This window comes from Apis mellifera, linkage group LG11 (assembly GCF_003254395.2).
Source record: "Apis mellifera strain DH4 linkage group LG11, Amel_HAv3.1, whole genome shotgun sequence".
NCBI lineage: Eukaryota > Metazoa > Arthropoda > Insecta > Hymenoptera > Apidae > Apis > Apis mellifera.
This window is the reverse complement of record NC_037648.1, coordinates 12,303,797-12,322,423: the sequence shown is the minus strand read 5'-3', so window position 1 is coordinate 12,322,423 and position 18,627 is coordinate 12,303,797. Positions and strand designations below refer to the sequence as shown.

At 39.5% G+C, this 18,627-nt stretch overlaps 1 protein-coding gene across 14 annotated transcripts in view; it reads right to left on the bottom strand.

The window, feature by feature from the left end:
* LOC100577801 (zinc finger protein ush) overlaps positions 1 to 18,627 on the bottom strand; it is a 175,280-nt gene that overhangs the window by 91,676 nt on the left and 64,977 nt on the right. Inside the window, exons 1-6 of one of the 14 annotated variants that reach the window (XM_026443832.1) lie at positions 6,949 to 7,321; positions 6,709 to 6,880; positions 3,345 to 4,658; positions 2,008 to 2,146; positions 1,027 to 1,373; positions 32 to 596 (exon numbers count right to left, since the gene is read on the bottom strand). The exons of 4 other annotated variants lie outside the window; for them this stretch is intronic. The gene's annotated coding sequence lies outside the window, so the exon portion shown is untranslated. 9 more of the 14 variants (XM_026443833.1, XM_026443831.1, XM_026443830.1 and 6 more) reach the window with 9 other exon arrangements.

Here is an 18,627-nt window from a genome sequence, read left to right as displayed (position 1 = left end):
GAGAAATAAAATAAATGAATGAATAATGTACCTATTATATATGCTGGAATATTTTTCCAAAAAAAGCGTGGACACAAGTTTGAAGAACTGGATACAATAAATGTTGAATTGAATAAATTACTGCAAGTGGGAGGTCTTGAAATTTTGGAATATCTTCTTCCAAAAGTTTGAAATTATCAATTTTGATAATTATGTAATGACAAACATTCTTCTCCCGTCTTTTGACGATTAGCATAATGAGTTTTTTCTTCTCGATAATCGTGATTGGATACCGATACACAAAATGGAACACTGGACGAACTGTTCCAGGCTCGTTAAATTTTTAAAGGAGTACAAAAATTCACGAAGACGAAGACAAAACGCATCTTTGTACTTTCGAACGGGAGAGATAATGATTAACAGAGGCGAGACAGTTTTAATCAGACGCCAGCTTGATCGCTCGGAGATTAAACTATTTACGAGGCGACCTTTGTACGTTTGCGTGCGTCACCGCAATCGCGGAACATCCTCCGACTTGTCGTATCGCTTTTGGTGTAGGAAGATTCTCTTCTAGATTATCCTTAAACTTCAAAATTCCTTTCAACTGTTTCCAATCGCTAAAACGATATATAAACAATATATTAAACTGCGATAGATATCTTAAAAAACAATAACGAAACAGAAAAATATAATAAGTTTAAAAAAAAATAAAAATTAAGAATTGGACCGATATAAATATCACGATAAAATTATTTTTCTCAGATCCGAATGATTCGTTTCAACGATATATCAGAGATTCTCATATTTGATCGCGTTTAATTATATTCCGTGTATAAAAATTTACATCAGAAAAATAAGAGATCCTTGTATCTTTTTCATCGTAACATTTATATCATTCGAAATCTTTGACTTTTAATTTCAATTTTTTCATAATATATATTTAATTATAACCTTAAAATGTAATAAATATAGATTCAAAAATTTCCTAACTTCTAAAATAAAAAATTGAATAATATAATCAAAAGAAAATATCATCTGAAAAAGTACCTGAATATTAAATCGTTGTATTTTCCAAGTTTTTATCTATTTAATCATTACTATCTTCTAAACGTCCAAACAACGATATTCAGTTCAAAAGAGCAACATGGCATTACGGACAGATGTTCGCTAGGTAGCGGCGGTATACCAGACGAAGAGTAGAAGACGATTAAGCGAAAAGTGGTCCAGACGAGTCCATAGATATTCTGATATAACTCGGCATGGAATTCGGAGGCCGGAGAAGAAGAAAGGCCGACGAGAGGAGCCCAGAGGCCGTCTACGAGACGAACGAGTGTCAAAACAGTTGGACTCGAGGCTCGTGTTCAGAGAGAGAGGCGCACGATGACTTGGTAAATCTGTCGACAGACCAGTTCGATCGTAAACAAGTTTCTTTGTCTATGTAATGATTGAATAAAATTTCTTGCTACCTAAAACGCAAAACGATCGATGGTCCCTCCCCACTGTTTTACTATCTTTTAAAATGGAAAATGTTTGATAAAATGTTGAACGATAATTTTGCGATAGTGACATTCGACGATAGATTATTTAACCGATTTATATACGGATAGGACGGAAAACCAAAAAACGGTGTTACATATTTTATTCGAAATAAAAAATTCAACTTCGGTTTACTCGGCTCGTTACTCAATTTCATAAAAATATATTTGAATCAGAACCGATGACACGCAAGCACCGATGCGATCCGATATCAAAGCCGAACTGCAAACGGTGGAATAATATGATGCCCACGAATTATTGCTGAACGATCCGAAAAAACACATCGCGATACGCATATGATGCGTTTTATCGCAATCGTGATGAAGAGTTTGTACATTCGTAAAACCAACTGCGTTATAGATATCCTGTAAAATTTTGTCGATTTTACATAAAAGTATAAATTATGATGAAAAGAGACTCGCGATAAATCCATACAATTAAGAATCTTGGAATCTTCAAATGAAAAAAAAGTATTCGTTAAAGTATACGTACTTTGATACAAATGAAGTTTATGTTAAAATATTCAGCATTATGTAATAACGGCATCTAATAGTCGTGTAGTCACTAATTTGCATAGAACGATTGTCCAACTTCGTTTATTGTAATGTAACAAAAGATATTTTTCTTTGTGCTAAAATAACAGAGAAAAAACGTAATAGAAATATATGACAGATTGTAGAAAGAATTACATTTGTAAAAAGTTCAAATATTAAATCTTTGAATATTAGAATTATATTATGACATTTTCTAAAACATAACCAAATATAGAAACTAACCTCAATATCCTAATCGTTCTAAAATTTCTTAATATTCTATTTATAAGATTCATCTACTTCTCTAATTATAAGATATAATTAAATATAAATCAAATACAGGACTAACCTCAATATTCTAATTCTGGAATGCCTTAAATGTACATGCTATATCACATAATCAATTCTTCTCTGGATTCGATGAACTTCGTATTACCAGAATTCTAACGAAATCTCTATGCGAAACGTTTAAATATCTTCGTAAAATTCATTTTGAGCTACCTTTATGAAGTCGATATCGTTCGATGTCCACAATTCGTTCCGTGAATCGCCCATTTCTCAATACGATGAACCTAACCAAACTATCCAAACGAGTCCATTCCGAGGCAAACTCCAACAGAATTCGGCGATACAAGTTTCGCAATATCCATCGACGAGAGGACCGAATTGAACTTTTTTCACAAGGATCTGGGTCGATCTGCCATTTAATCGGCCATAATTCAGACGTTAAACGGGTATTAAGATTTGCATACGGCGGCGGTGTCGTCACACTGATTTTGCGCGGACGCCATTATGCAAATGGCGGCAGTGGCGCGAAACTTATTCGCAACGAGGAACACACGGACAAAAATTCGACGATAAAACCAAGTTCGTCGATGATCGAAGCGTTCTTTTGCGATGTCTACTCAACATTTCGCGAATGCAATCGACACCTACGCGCGTAGCGAGCGGAAAATCTGCAAACTGTCATTGCGCAAGAATTTCGAACGTATGTGCCAATATACGACGATGCTATAGAAGGAATTGTGCAATTTCAGGCGTAAAGTGAAGTGAAATATATTTTAGAATTCATTGTAGGTGTGTTCACCTTTTCCAGGAATACATTTGTTAGACATTCCATTTCGATAGAAAATAGATTATTATTGGAATTGAAATGTGAATTCAACGTACTCTAATGAATTTATTATATACAGAGTTAATACAGACTTTAACAAAGTGTATATCATTGATCTACAAAAGCGAAGCGAATTACGAATAAATATATATATATATAAATAAATAATAAAATAATATTACCTAAGATATTAAGTCATCATCGATGATGTTTTAATTCCCACACATTATCGAAAACAATTTTTCTTCTTGTTATATAATTTTTCATTAGGGAAAAGAATTATCACTATCGCCGCCACAACTATTGTTATTTTATTATCACTCGTTACATCTGCAAAAATTTCCATATTCAACCGATGCTCCATGTTTGACTATCTCTTCATTACTGAATAGAAATATACCAGAAGACAAATCGTCAACCGTTATCAGCGCTTTAAAGACAAAAGACGACGACTCACGTCCTTCCCCCCGCCCCGTTAAATCTAATCTAATATCTCTTATTATTATTATTATTATTATCATTTAATGTCATTTTTACATAAGAAAGTACCGCTTAACACGATGAGCGCGAATCAATAATCCAAAATTGCCGATTCATCGAAAAATATTCAAATCCAAACGATTACACACTCGACATTTACGTTATCTATGCACGATCGATCATCTCATCGATCCTTGGCGTTTTCGTCCTTCCTCCACGCTTGATCATCGCCCGATTAAAATCATTCCCGCTCGATCTCTTATCCCTTCAGTTTTACCAGTCGATCGTTAATTAAATCATTCCGGGTCGGTCATAACGAGACCGTGAAATTTCGCGTGCCTCGCGACGATGCGTCATAACACGGACACAAATCGTCGCGTTCCTATATACACGTACATATATACATACATACATATATACATACACATAATATACAAAGTATAATCCCGACTTAATGTAATATTAAAAACGTTCCAACGACAACTCGCTACCAGACTTTTATCAGTCATTTCCATTTCTTGATAACCGTTTCTGCTTATCGGACTTCGTGCACTCCTCTACACCCCTTCTCCACACCCCTCTCCCTCTTCCTTCCTCCTTCTCGCCCCTATTTCCACATCCGCATTCGTCTCTATCTATCTTCTTTCTTCCATTGTGTCCTCACTTATTCCGCCTCCCTCTCCCTCTCTCTCTCTCTCTCTTTTTCTTTCTTTCTTCTCTTCATCAAAAGCAGCGCTTTCTTTCCTCTTCGTCCTTCCTCGCTCGATGTTACACGCGCTCTTCGTCCTTCGAGTTTCGCGTTTCTACGTCTCCTTCCACACCTCCCCTCCCCCCTAAACGTACGCAAGGGCTCCCTGGACTAACAGTTTCTGTTTCTCTTTTTCGTCCGGTCTCCGTCTTTGTCACGGCCGCTTCCTCTATCCGGTAATAACTTCAACTATCGCCTTCATCGATCTCCCTATCACTGTTTTATCTCCGGGTGCAATGGCGTCGTGGCCTATCTGCCGGCTCGTTTCCTGTCGGTTTAGCGGTTCGTCAGAAGAAAGAAAGAAAGAAAGAAGAAAGGATGGATGGATGGATGGATGGATGAGAAAGAATGGGGTGTCCTCGGGAAAAATAATTCGAATCGAGAGGAAAGGAGTTGCAAGAACGAAGAGGAGAAGGAGGAGGAGGAGGAGGAGGAGGCAGAAGGAGGGAGAGAGAGATAATGGGAGGGGGGGAGACGCGTACGTATAGTCACTGTGCGCGCCTTTTTTTATCGGGTTGAGTTATCTGCGACCGTTGGAGGAATTTATGATAGCGCATGACCGATCCAGTGATAGCGTTTATTGTGGCGATGCTAATTCGAACGCGTTTTAAACCACGGTGAAAAATTTAAAGCCGTCCTACTCCAACGCTTTTCGACCGCGATTAACTTTAGAAGTTATTGGAAATTGCGGATTAATTTTATTTCTTTTTCTTTCTTTCTTTTTTTTTTCGTTCTTTTTGGTTGATAAAATAGATGTACTCGTTACGGATAGAAGATTACGCCATTCTTGAAACGGCGCGGACAACAGTTCGATCCCCTCGGGCTAAGAAAACAACGGCTCGTTCATTAGGTTGCAAACGATATGCAATATCGGTAGCTTCAAAGAAGCACGCAACTATATATTCCATATATACAATCGTGAAATATAAGTAGATTACGCGTTTAATACGCGCCGACCCTTTTTTCTTGTAATCCTTTTTAAGGAGGCCGCCTTGGAACAACCCTTCTTAAATCTAGTATTTTATTTTTAAGTAAAAGAAATTACCCGAATACCTCGATGCACGATTACGATGGACAAGTTACAACTCGATCGAAAGAAATGAAGGAATTAAACAAAATACGTAAAAATAAATCCAAGAGTATGGATTGTAATTCGACTCGAGATGATAAGAATATTTTAATCCGATTCTATTCAACAGGCGATTGCAAAAAATCTATCCGACATATAGCTACGACAAATTACGAACAAGAAAATTTAGCGAACGAAACTGATTTTTATTAAAAAAAAAAAAAAAAAAAAAGAAACACCCTCGATCCCGAAGTTGGTATACCAATAGACGAGAGACTAGCATCCGCCAGATAAATAGCCGGCTATCTTTAGCCCGATGCACGAATCGAACACGACGAGGGAAAGAGAGAATCTGCGGCGAACCGAGCGTCGATCCGATAAGTCGAACGGGGACGAGGATATGGCTAATCTTTCGGCGATCTTTCGCGAATCAGCCAAGTATCTGCGAGAGCGCGAGCGCGATCCTCGCTCTGCCCGGCTCTCGTCGTTCGAGGTTATGCTGATAAAGCTTGGCTACATTATTCAGCAGATGAGAAAGGGAGGAGGAAAACACGCGCGTATATATACGCAACGGAGCTTCGGAAGTCATCGCGAGAATTCGATTTATTCGTGCTTTCACGGCTTTTCGGCTTTCGATCGTTCGTGGCGAATCGATTTTCCTTCGAAATTTCTATCGAATCGAAATAATTGACGACGGGGAATTCTCGTATTTTTTTTTACGAGATGTAAAAAAGTTAAATTGGTGGACAGCAAATAATTATCGTTTTTCTCCGCGAATCATTGGTTTAATTCTTTTCGCGATGTATTCGATAAATTTCAGATTCAATTCGTTCCACTTCCTTGAACTTGATACTTGATAATCTGTGACGCGTATATATAATATTTAAAAATAAATTTCTTATTTCCATTCTCACACAATATTTTAATAATCACGGATTTCCAGATTTTTCGCTCAATCGTGTAAATTGCCAATCGTGCGGCGAAAATATTCAAAGGTTTCGCATCAATTCGTTTCAGATTATCGACAAATCCCGTATTTTCCTATTAAAAAAAAAAAAAAAAAGAAGGAAAAATCCGGCAGGAAGTGCTGCCGCGTCGCGAAAGCAAACCGCGGTCGATGCTCGTTGCACGATCATCCGAGACGAAACGATACATTAATTGAATAGTAACTCGACAACCAGCCCTCGAGGGAAAAAACGAGTTTCCATCGATAACCGAGTCATCGAGCCAACCACTCGCAGCCAATTACCAGTTAAATTGCCTTCCCCTCGATATCAATTTATTAACTTGCCCTTTCTTAACATCTAACCAACGACTGTGCCGCGCAACGTGTATTCCCTCCACGTGTCATCGTTCAAATAACAAACCTCCACTATTTACTTTGAAACTTTCACAAAAGAGGTTATTAAGATCCTTTCAACCTGCAAAAACAATGTTTTACTGAATGTTTAAAAAGAAAAAAAAACACTTTGAATAATCAATTACATACCTTTCATCTCATTTCTCGTCCAATTAATCCGCGTCATTATATCAAATAACCTCGTGCTCGCACAGGTAACCAGAGGAACAAGAAGCGTCATCTTTATAGTCGATCTCTTTTAAACGAGCCCCCGCCGTTGCTAAAACAGTTTCGAGTAACGCGTGCGCGGTCGGTCGCGAAGGCTGCGCGCGCAGCCTTCTTATTTTCCGCCCGTGTATTCAATTAACGCGTGCAACCGAATCGCGCGGTATCAAGCCCTCTAATTTTGCGACATTTATCTCACGTCGTTCCGGATTGATTTACGACCGGCAACGATCGAACCTACCAAAAATCGATCATGATATCAAAGCCGCCGCGTTTACGCCGTCTCACCGAGACGAATTTTGCATAACGATATTATTTAGAGCGGCGTAGACCGGCATAAATGAGATCGTCTTTCCTCTTTCGTTCCGTGCGTCCGCTCTCGAACGAACGAACGAAGTACGATGCCGCGTACCAGTGTGTCTAGATGTTATTCGGCTGCGTAAATGGCCGAGTTGCGCCACACCAAGGGCGCCCCGTTTCCTCGTTATTATTAATATTTCACAATTATCGCGAGATGCCGTTTCGCGATCGGCCGACACGATAAAAGCGTCCCGACTCTGAAATGCTGCCGGGAGGGATCGAGAATTTGAGGAGCGACGGAGAGGGAGGAGGAAGGAGGTGGTGGTGGTGGGTGAAGGAGGGTCGTGGAAGCGAGATGGAATCGGTTCACCCGAGATAGAGGTGGTAAACCGTAAGGAGAGACAGATACGAATGGAAAGAAAAGAATAAAAAATGGAATGAGGAGAGGGGCGATGGTTGGTCGAGGGTAATGAAACATTGCGAGGATGGAGGGACGAAGGCATTAAGAGAGATACTCGTTAACGATAGCCGCGATATCGCATGAAAAATCGTGCAATCGTTAGCGGCGATCCCGCGATCTAAGACGAGCGGCGGCCATGTCAGAACGTATTCGTCAGATGTGGGGAATTCTAACATGTCGAAACAACGGGGATTAATCGCGATGTGTGTGTGTATATATATGCAACATTATCGGGTTTAATTGACTAGTCAGCGATTATTGAAGTATCGCGTACATATATATATATATGAACGCTTACATAATTTCATATCTATTTTTGAATATAACGGAAGAAAAATTATAAATTATAAATATATATCGAATGTCGATAAAATTTATATTTAAAATATTTGAAAATTCGTATAATCGAATTTTAATCTTACGAAAAATACCTTAACAATTATTGGAAACAGATATAAAAATATTTACAGAGAAAAATCTCTGTTTCGTCGAAATAATTTTTTATCTTATAAAACAATCTATTAGGATCACGTTCGAAGAATTTGTTGAATTTTACAAAAAAAAAAAAAAAAATAAATAAATCTAACCTAATTATCGTTGAGATAAATCTCGCGTAAAAATTATTTTGACATTACTTGGAAAAAATAATATTTCTTTCATATATATATATATATATATATATATATATATATATATATATATATGTATATCAACATTAACGTTTCAACAAGCTTGCATCATTGCTTGGTTGAATTATCAGATCTGAAGCAAGAATAAATGAAGAGATCGATCAAACAAGATCGCGTCAAACGTCAACCCAAGATACGACGGAGTAATTAACGACAAATTAAAAGCGTTAAAAAAAAAAGCCGTATCGAGAGAGAAAGGGACAAGCGATTAAGCGTTGTAATTTATAGAAGTACAGACCGATCGAAAATCTCGTTGATAGAAAACGCAAGATGAGGATGCGGTAATTACCGGTCGCGGGTCGATAACGATCGTTCGATTCGAGATCGCGTGTTACCACAAGATTTCCAACTCTAATCGAAAGAAACTCGGACGCATTGCACAATGTTTACTTCGAATGTTGTTATAACTTTTTTTCTTTTTTCCTTATCCGACAAATTTTCCACAAACTTGATCTTTGATTAGATCAGGATCGAATTAACGTATTTTTTTATTATAATCTTTATATAGGAAGATCGAAAAAAAAGATTTACGATAATTTTATGCTATTGATTCTCTTGATTCTATTAATTTTCAAATATTTATTTTTTTATAGAACATAGATTGAAAACTAATTATAAGTAAAAAAAAAAAAAAAAAACAAAAGGATTGAAGAAATAATTTATTTTTCCGTATCGAGAATACATATTGAAACTAATTATAATTTAAAAAAAGTTTGAAAAATAGCTACTAAGTTATGAACAGCAAAGATAGGAACAATGTATACATATTCGAACATATCGTAGAATCATTTTGAATTTTTCCATCCGATTTTCCTTATAATTTACGCGATTACGTAGATCAGATCGATATCGATACGAGAAAAACGCAATTCAACGTAGTTCTTTTAATAGTGGCTTTATATTTATCGTGGAAAATACACAATTGTGTGTATAATATCTATAAGATACAAAGTGTCAAAGGTTAGATTAATAACTTTTCGAATTATTTGTCGCAATATTTGAATGTCAGAAATTAATTAGAATTTTAAAAAACTTTTAAAAAACAAGATTTAAGATTTGAAATAAATATTTTAATTTAAACAATTATAAATAGTGACTCAGAATTTAGATTGTATTCAGAGGTTAGATTGACATGTATTTACAATCAAAGAAAAATATTTATAAACGATATGCACATAGATAAATGTGATGAAGAATACATTAAAAAAGGATTAAACTACGTATAAATGCTATTCTATTATTAACTTAACAGTTAAGAAATCTTAACCTAACCTAACAACGTCATCGAAGTAACAGATACAAATTGTTCGTAATTCATTGCACGATTACGAACATTATTGATATCAGATTTAATTTATTTTCGAAATATTTCTACATAATATTAAGAAATACATACCACTTTTTTCTTTCCTGTTTCTCTTTCTTTCTAGTTAAATTAAGATTTAATGAGACAGTAATTGGAGACGAAGAAGCACTCACTAACGAAAGATGCGCAGCCATTATCGATGCTACAACGTAATTACCAACCCGATTGAATGGATATCGAAACGACTGACACAATCGATTAATTATCCGTGGAACGATTGCTTTGATCTCGCCACGAAAAGTATTCGCGATCGTATTTTGTTTCCGGTCGTCGGACGATAGAGCGCGGCTGGAGCAACGATACCATCGATACAAGATATATCGCGGATGCGACTGCCATGTCAATCGAGATTCGAAAGATAGCGGTCGTTCGATATCTCGTCGAACGACCGATATTAATCGACATAAAATTAACTAATACAATTAAAAACAGGACACGTAATAGTAAGCGTACCTACGCATACTGAAATAAACGAAAAACGACGAAAGTCGTTGCTTACAAAGATCATAGGCGGAAAGAAGGTTATGTTTGGTTTTTTTCGATATTACAAAGTTATGAAAATTTAAGTATAAGAAAATTAGTTTCCCCACTTGTTCGACAATTACTATCGTATTATCTTTCCGAGAAATCTAATTACAAACATTTCTTTGTAAAGTTCAATACGAACACTTTGCGTTAACCTAAAAATATAACTGAATCATACCGACTTGAATAGGATGGAAAAACAACGGTATGAAATATGAATCCAAATAAAAAATAAATACGTTAAAAGATTCACTCGCGTGTTTTTCTTCACATTGAACCACAATTTACGATACATCTTTATGCCACTTATCATCAAAGAACACAATCCATCAAGGAAGCACTGGTGAATTCAATCTCTCGTAAGGTCCTACAATATCAACAGAGGGAAGAAGCGTATTTCACCGAAGAAAGCAAGAAGACAAGATAGATAAAGAAGGATGGGAAGCGAAGGCAGCCGGACTTGCCTGGGAACAAGAAAAATTCTCGATCGATTCGATCCGCTATCGAGGGAAGACAGAGCGTGCGCCAACGGATAATAATAACAATCATATTCCAAAAATCCGGGCAGCAAACAATCGGACCGGTTATCGGGAACGGACGCGTCTCGATCTCGCCGTTCTGTCGGCCCTTCTCTCTCTCTCTTCCTCTCTCTCTCCACCGCGTTTCCCGGCATCATCGTCGTGGATCGAAGGCTCGGGACGGGGGGGCCTACGATCGGGTAGCCCAGGCCAGCCAACACAACGCGCAGAGAGGGCCCTGGAACAGTAACGCTTCAGGCTGTGTGCGTTGCGATCCCGTATCTCTCGTTACACTTATGCAACCCGAGATTTATTGCCGATGATTATGCGCGGATGGAAGTACGCGGCGGAGGAGGTGGGGTCTCGCCCTCGGGTGCTCGCTCGGTTCGAGATATCGAACGGTCGCTATCGATTGACGTGGCCACGCCGTCCTCGATATATCCTCTATCGATGGTAATACAGTTCTCTCTCTATCTCTCTCTCTTTCTCTTACTCTCGAGCCCCTCGACTCTCTATCTCACCACGCGCGGGAGACAGCAATGGAATATGATTTCATATCCATTTCTCTAGCCTCGACACGTTAATCAGATCTATTGGTCACGAGGATGTTCGGTTTCTCGCCCGCTTCTACGAAGTTTTATTTAATTTTCCGTTCCGGACGATCGTGACCAGAGGTCCGGTGATCCCGTTTAATGGGAGTTACACCGTTGGTTGTATAATCGGTTCGTATTTCTTCAGGCCGAGAAACCGATTCTTGGAAATTATTATTACGTCGGATTCGGTATTTCGATTTCTTTCATCGTTTGTTCGATAATTAATTCGTGTATGCGCGCGCGTGCGTGCGTACACAATCGCATTGCGGATCCCCCCGCGAGATGAAAGATTCATTCGCGTCGAAAATCGCCGCCGTCGATCGCACGGGGCGACCGCGGTGCAATTAGGAAAACACACGGCGCGGAGGAGCGGGGGACCAGGATACGCACCGTTAACGGGAACGTGAATAGAAACAATCGAGGCACGGTACAATGGGAGCGACAACGGACCCGCCACTTAGAGACGAGCGAACTGCGCTTGCATTTCAACCCGGCCCCGCTTCCTCCTATCTACGAGATCGGACATATTGTGAAGCGCGCAACCGGCGTAGATACGCGGAAACCGCCGATATCTCTAAGTATGTTATTATTACGTAATGCTGAATAACAATGCGAAACAAGACGATATCTCCTCCTGTAAAGCAGCGATAACGCGCCGCTCAGCTTTCCATATGGTTTGCGAGAAAGCAAATAGTCTTCCAACGGGCTATCCTCGTTTCCCTTCCCCCCGTTTACGGATTTAAGCCTGGATTTCCTTGTTTTTGCGATAATTACGCGCTCTGTCGGTTCTATGTCTCCAATATATTATCGTATTTTATCGTCTACGTTAAAATCGTTGCATTACAACGTTACGAGAGAGAGAGACTTGTATTTTTTTTAAAATATGACACAAATTTCCAAAGCTTGATCCTTCAGAAACAAATTAACTTTCTAATTCTTCTAATTCGAATAAATAGGATGAGAATTATGTTCAATTTTAATCGTTGCTAATTTTTAAATCAATCGAATTAAAGGAGTGGATACGGCTCAAGAAAAGGTCGGTCGAAAGCTTCCTGCTTCTTTACGGATTTAAGCCTGGATTTCCTTGTTTTTGCGATAATTACGCGCTCTGTCGGTTCTATGTCTCCAATATATTATCGTATTTTATCGTCTACGTTAAAATCGTTGCATTACAACGTTACGAGAGAGAGAGACTTGTATTTTTTTTAAAATATGACACAAATTTCCAAAGCTTGATCCTTCATAAACAAATTAACTTTCTAATTCTTCTAATTCGAATAAATAGGATGAGAATTATGTTCAATTTTAATCGTTGCTAATTTTTAAATCAATCGAATTAAAGGAGTGGATACGGCTCAAGAAAAGGTCGGTCGAAAGCTTCCTGCTTCTTTACGGATTTAAGCCTGGATTTCCTTGTTTTTGCGATAATTACGCGCTCTGTCGGTTCTATGTCTCCAATATATTATCGTATTTTATCGTCTACGTTAAAATCGTTGCATTACAACGTTACGAGAGAGAGAGACTTGTATTTTTTTTAAAATATGACACAAATTTCCAAAGCTTGATCCTTCAGAAACAAATTAACTTTCTAATTCTTCTAATTCGAATAAATAGGATGAGAATTGTGTTCAATTTTAATCGTTGCTAATTTTTAAATCAATCGAATTAAAGGATTGGATACGGCTCAAGATGAAAAGCTCGGTCGAAAGCTTCCTGTTCCCAGATTAGGAAAATGGAATGGAAAACGCAGTAACGATCGTTCCGGGTGTATCAGTGATCGACGTCGTACGCCACGGATGGTTTATGCGTATCGAATCGACCGATATCAGCGGCCGTATAAAGTTTATCGCGAGGCTAACGACAAATCGTAATCTGTATACCGGCTTGGTTCGCGACAGAAGAGAAAACGTCGCGTCGAGGAAAGTTTCCGCTCGTATGCGGCGCGCGTGTAAAATGCACGTAGGTCGAGGCGATAAAGTAAGTTAAACGCGAGCGTGTGCAGCAGCAGCAGCAGCTCGCTCGCGCTCGATACAAAAGCGTGCGTTGTATCGCAGCACACCTCTCGTTGAAAACGCAGCCAAACGTTGAAAAATTCAGCGTGGAAGCTGCGATAAATAACCACGGATAAAATATGACGAAACGTATATATTTCCAACGAGGAAAAATATTATATATATATATATAAAATATCGATAACGGATCCGTCGATTTCTTAAATGAACGAGACACTAATTACCCAGCAGGAAGATAATCGATAAGAACCGACTCGTCTTTTATCATCGGCCACGAATATTTCACGATCCCGAGATTTGAATTATCCGGCAGCGGCTATCCGAGGGAAAGTTGCGGTTCTTTTAATCCGTCTTATTAACCGGATTAGATAAACCTGCCGAGGCAAACACTTTCGTGGCGATTGATAGCGCAATCGCGGCGCTAGGAGGAAGTCGCGGAACGATAACGATCTGAAAAATTATTAATCCGCAAACCGTGGATTCGTTTCCGTTCGATGAAAATGTTCGAGCTGGTTTTCGATCGAATCGGCCAATTTCGAGGATTGGAAAGGAAATATCTCTAAGTCGCAATTTTATATATTATAATTCTTCTGAGAGGAGAATTCGAAAGAAGAGAATAAAAAAAAGAATTTCACTCGATGATGAAGCGACAACGATAATTCAACGATGATCCAAGATTCGAGTCAACGAGGATTTCGATTGGATAAGGAAGGAAATTTATCGACCCAATAATCCCTGGTACAAGAATACTTGCCAAGATCCCTATAGACAATTTCACAATTTCGAAGGAACAAGGAACAGGATACGCAGGTACGATTCGTCGCGTTTCCAAGATTCAGCCAAGATTCATCTGCGCGTTTCACGCGCGAGCATCAAGGTAGCCGTATACTATAAATTCTCTACACGGTGTTCTGAAGAATATCAGATCTACGCACGGTAATATATTTCTCGACCCGATGGCAAACTGATATTTCCTTTTTTTTCCCTCCTTCCCCCCTCTTCTCGCAGCTGGACTTTTCGTCGTCCAGTCGTTGAATTCGATTTCGAAGCAAAATGAAATCGGAAGCGAAAACGAAAGAGAAAACGAAAAAAAAGGGGAAAAAAGAGAGAAAAAAGCGCGGATGAAACACGGGGACGGGGAAAGATTGGGAAAGAGGCAGAGGTTGGGTTAGAGAGTCAGTCGTTGCCGCGATTAATAAATCCCGCGAGCGGCCCGTAACTCTCTCGGCGAGCTATAACTCGAAATAGTTGCCGTGGCTTATCCGGCGTCGATCGGCCGCCGTCACACGATGCGTCGTGACGCCAGCCCACGAACCGCGGTCGCCGATTATACCGTTCGTCGGATAGACCCGTGTTTTTTTCTCCCTCCTCCCCTTTTCCCGTATTTGCATCGACGAGATAAAACCGCTCGAATTGAATCGACGCCGATCGGATCCGAAAGATGGTTTCTCGTTTTGGAAGTGGAGCGGATTTATAGCGCGTCCAATTGCGGCTTGGATTCGTCCGATTGACGAATGAAGGGGTTGAAGTGGGAGTTAAGTGTTTATCGGATGGATAATCGAGGAGAGAGAGAAAGGATCGAGAATCGAGCGGTTGATGTTGTTAATTTCTTCTTGGAAAATTGAAAGCGTCGAGTGGTTGTTATCGCTTAGATGCTCGATAATGATGAAACCACTTACTCGTTTCCAATATCATCGTTACAATTATCGTACGCAGACTCGTTCAAAAATTGTTCGATCAATGTTAAATGTAACAGAATCTGGTCAACATTTCGTTTATTCCATTATCATTAACATTCCCCTCGAATCATTATCCTTGGAATAAAGACAAAAACTATTTTCTAACCTCTTTACTAAATTGCAATAATGATCGGTGCACAATTTGCCTGGACGAATTTCTCTTCTAAATAAAATTTCACCGTTAAACTCGAATCGTTCGTCGTGCTACTCAGCACTCAGCTTACGACGAGCAATAATTTTTGTTGGAGGTGTCCGAAGAAAAGAAGCAGGTTAGGCGAGAGGAGCCGCGTCGTGTAACAGCGGCTGCACGACTCACACCTGTTGCCGCACGCCAACGCCGCGGCAAAGCGGCACGGAGAGTTCGGTACGCGGCAATCGATTATTTAGCAACAAGCCGCAGAAATTGGAAGGTTAATTTCGCCCGCTTGTTTACGCTCGTCCGCAATTTGATTGCCTACCCCCATACTCCCTCCAACCTTTCCGCCCATCGCCCTCTCTTTCTGCCCATCCTTCTCTCTCTCTCTCTCTCCCCGCGCCTCTACCTTCTACCCGCGGTTTATCCTTGTCGTTGAACAGACACGTTCTGCGCGCACGAACACACGAACGAGGAGGCGATCAAACGGCGACGTGGGTTCACAGGTAGTTGCCTCGTGTCCTTCTTCTCTCAGATTAGCTGCGTCCGGTCTGCCGGTTGATCGATTAAGCCGTTTAATCGATCGATGGTACGAATATGAGCTATATCTCTTTCTCTCTCTATATATCTTCTTTCGAAGGGAAAACACTTTCGTTAATATTTGTATTATTATTTTAGGAAGCAAATCTCTTGTCATACGTATTTCCAATCGATTATTAGAAATGTTTTCTAATAATTCTTGCTGGTTTAATTATTTTTTTTTCTTCTAGACAAGTATAAAATTTATTAAAATTTATATCAATTTCACTTTCGCAGCTACTTTTTATCTCGTTCCCTATTTATTTATTTTTTGAAAATTGTTCGTTCCGTTTCGATTCTCGAGGCGATGCTACGAGAAAGATATCGGGCCCATCGATGTCCACAATATATAATCGTAGTCGTAATTTAATTGAATAACGAGCCGCGGTGCCGGGGAGATAGGAGCGTACAAAACGTTAATGAAGTTCGACACTTCGATTTAGATTATCGGCCGACAACCGATTGATCGATTACACGGCCGATGAAAACGAGCGGGTCGACGAACGCCCGTACGCCGTAGTTTCGTGTTACCTTTCCTCGTGGAATGTGCGTCTGTCGCTCTATTTTTCCACGCGACCTCGATTACCCAACACCTCGATCTCGATATCAAAATCGATATCAGCGAAAAAAAGGAAAAGAAAAGAAAGGAAAGAATGTTATTCCATTCAAATTACATTCCAAATTCCTTTCACGTAATCAATATTAACCAACGATCCATCACTTTTGCACTTCATCGATAATATAATAATATACACGTTTAATCCAAATCCATCGAATCGATTAAAAATTATCGATCGAATAATAGAAAACAACATAATAATAATAATACCAAAAGAAAGAAAACGCGCGCACGAGAAACTCTGTGCAATCTCTCCTCGGATCTACATCGATCGAGGCAACTTTTCCTCCTCGGGTCGAGATTAAAAATCCAGAAAAACTCGTCGGGCCGAGTTTCTCGAGAAAACTCGGCTCGATCTCGTTCGATCGGTATCTCGAGCTTTCGCGGGGGCGGCCAGCCGGAAGATCGAAAGCTAATCGACACCTTCACCGCGATTAGCCGATATCGTGGTATCGTATTGCCCTGCCCACGCACCCCGTTCCTCCTTTTTTTTCACCTTTCTTCCTTTCCCCCCCCCCTTTTTTCCCTTTTCTTTTCCTTTCAATTAAGCACGTTCGACTTTCGAGGAGGCGAAGGAACGCGCACGATTCGCTTTCTCCACTCTCTCGATCGATCGCCCGTATCGATCCCCGCCTGTATATTTCTCTGAACGAGGGCCGGGTGGATTGGAAGCGGATAAAGGCTGGAGAGGAAGATGGTTCCTTCACGGAACAGAGAGGAGAGGAGAGAAAGAGAGAGATGCTCGCGGATCCTCACCCGTACCGAAAACTGGTTCGTGCGGCATCAGATTGCGAAGATAGCCGAGTTTTATGCGAGGCCCGCGATATCGGCCGGTCCCATCGCGTCGGATGACTTTCCTGCGGATTCTTTCTTTCCCATGGCTTTCCGATACCCGGGGCCCCGCGCTCCCCAGCCGAGGGGAATGTCAGGGCCGTAGACGCGCCCCCCCCCCTTTTTTTCTCCGTTTCTTTTTCATCGAACCACCGCCTCGAACGGGCGGAAAAACGGAACGGAACGGATGGCCAACATTGTTGCCTCTGTTGGATCTTCTTGTTGACGTGGAGCGTTGTCGAACAATGTGTAACAGCTCGAATTCTTCTCTGGGGTATTTCGCTTTTGGAATTTTGGAGCAAGAAGATGCTCGCTTGGACCGTTGTTATTTCTTGTGTATATATATATATATGTGTGTGTATTGGTTGATTGGGAAGATTTTATTTTATTTGTTAAATTTTAATATTAAATATGTATGTTTTTTTTGAGATATTAAATGACAAGAGAAGGGAATAATGATAGAAAATTTAAAATTGGAAATTGAGAAACGAGGAGAAGAACGAAAGTGGATGCGAATTTTTATCGTCGGACAGGCTTTCTCTGCGACGCCGTTTTGTATGTACAAATATAGTAACGATTCTATGTATATATATATGTGATTCTCTAATACGAAGGATTATTTATTATACCAAAAAAGGAGAGACAATTGAAGAAAATGTTGGACAAAAGCGTTTATGCAGTGTTGCACACGTGGAGAACAAAACGATCCGGTAAATACGGCATTGTTCTTTCGACCTATCTTCGTTTCCTCTTATATCCATTATATTCACTTACATGGTTACGTTTTACGACAGAGATTAAAAAAGAAATCTCATTTGCCATAACATTATATGATTGAATCAAGGTAATCTCATGCGGACACGCATTGTAGCATAATATTTCTAAAGGAAAAAAAAGGAAAAAAAAAAAATTAACTTTAAATTATACGATAATATATATATACGACGGCTCGAAAGAATTTTTTTGTTTTTTTCCAACTATTTTGAAATTAATATAATCTTCCACGACGATCGCCGATACTTTAAAGAAATGAAATTCCATTCGCGGAGGAATGGAAGAAGGGAGAGGGGGAAGGGAGAAAAAATCCAATACCATTACTGCACTCGCGTAATCTAACACGAGCGTAATAGTAATAACCTTATTATTTTCAATGACGGAATAATCAACTGGAAATTATCAATAATCAATCCATCAACCGTTTCAAGCCTTCCAACTATTCCAAAATTAAAATAATCGTCTC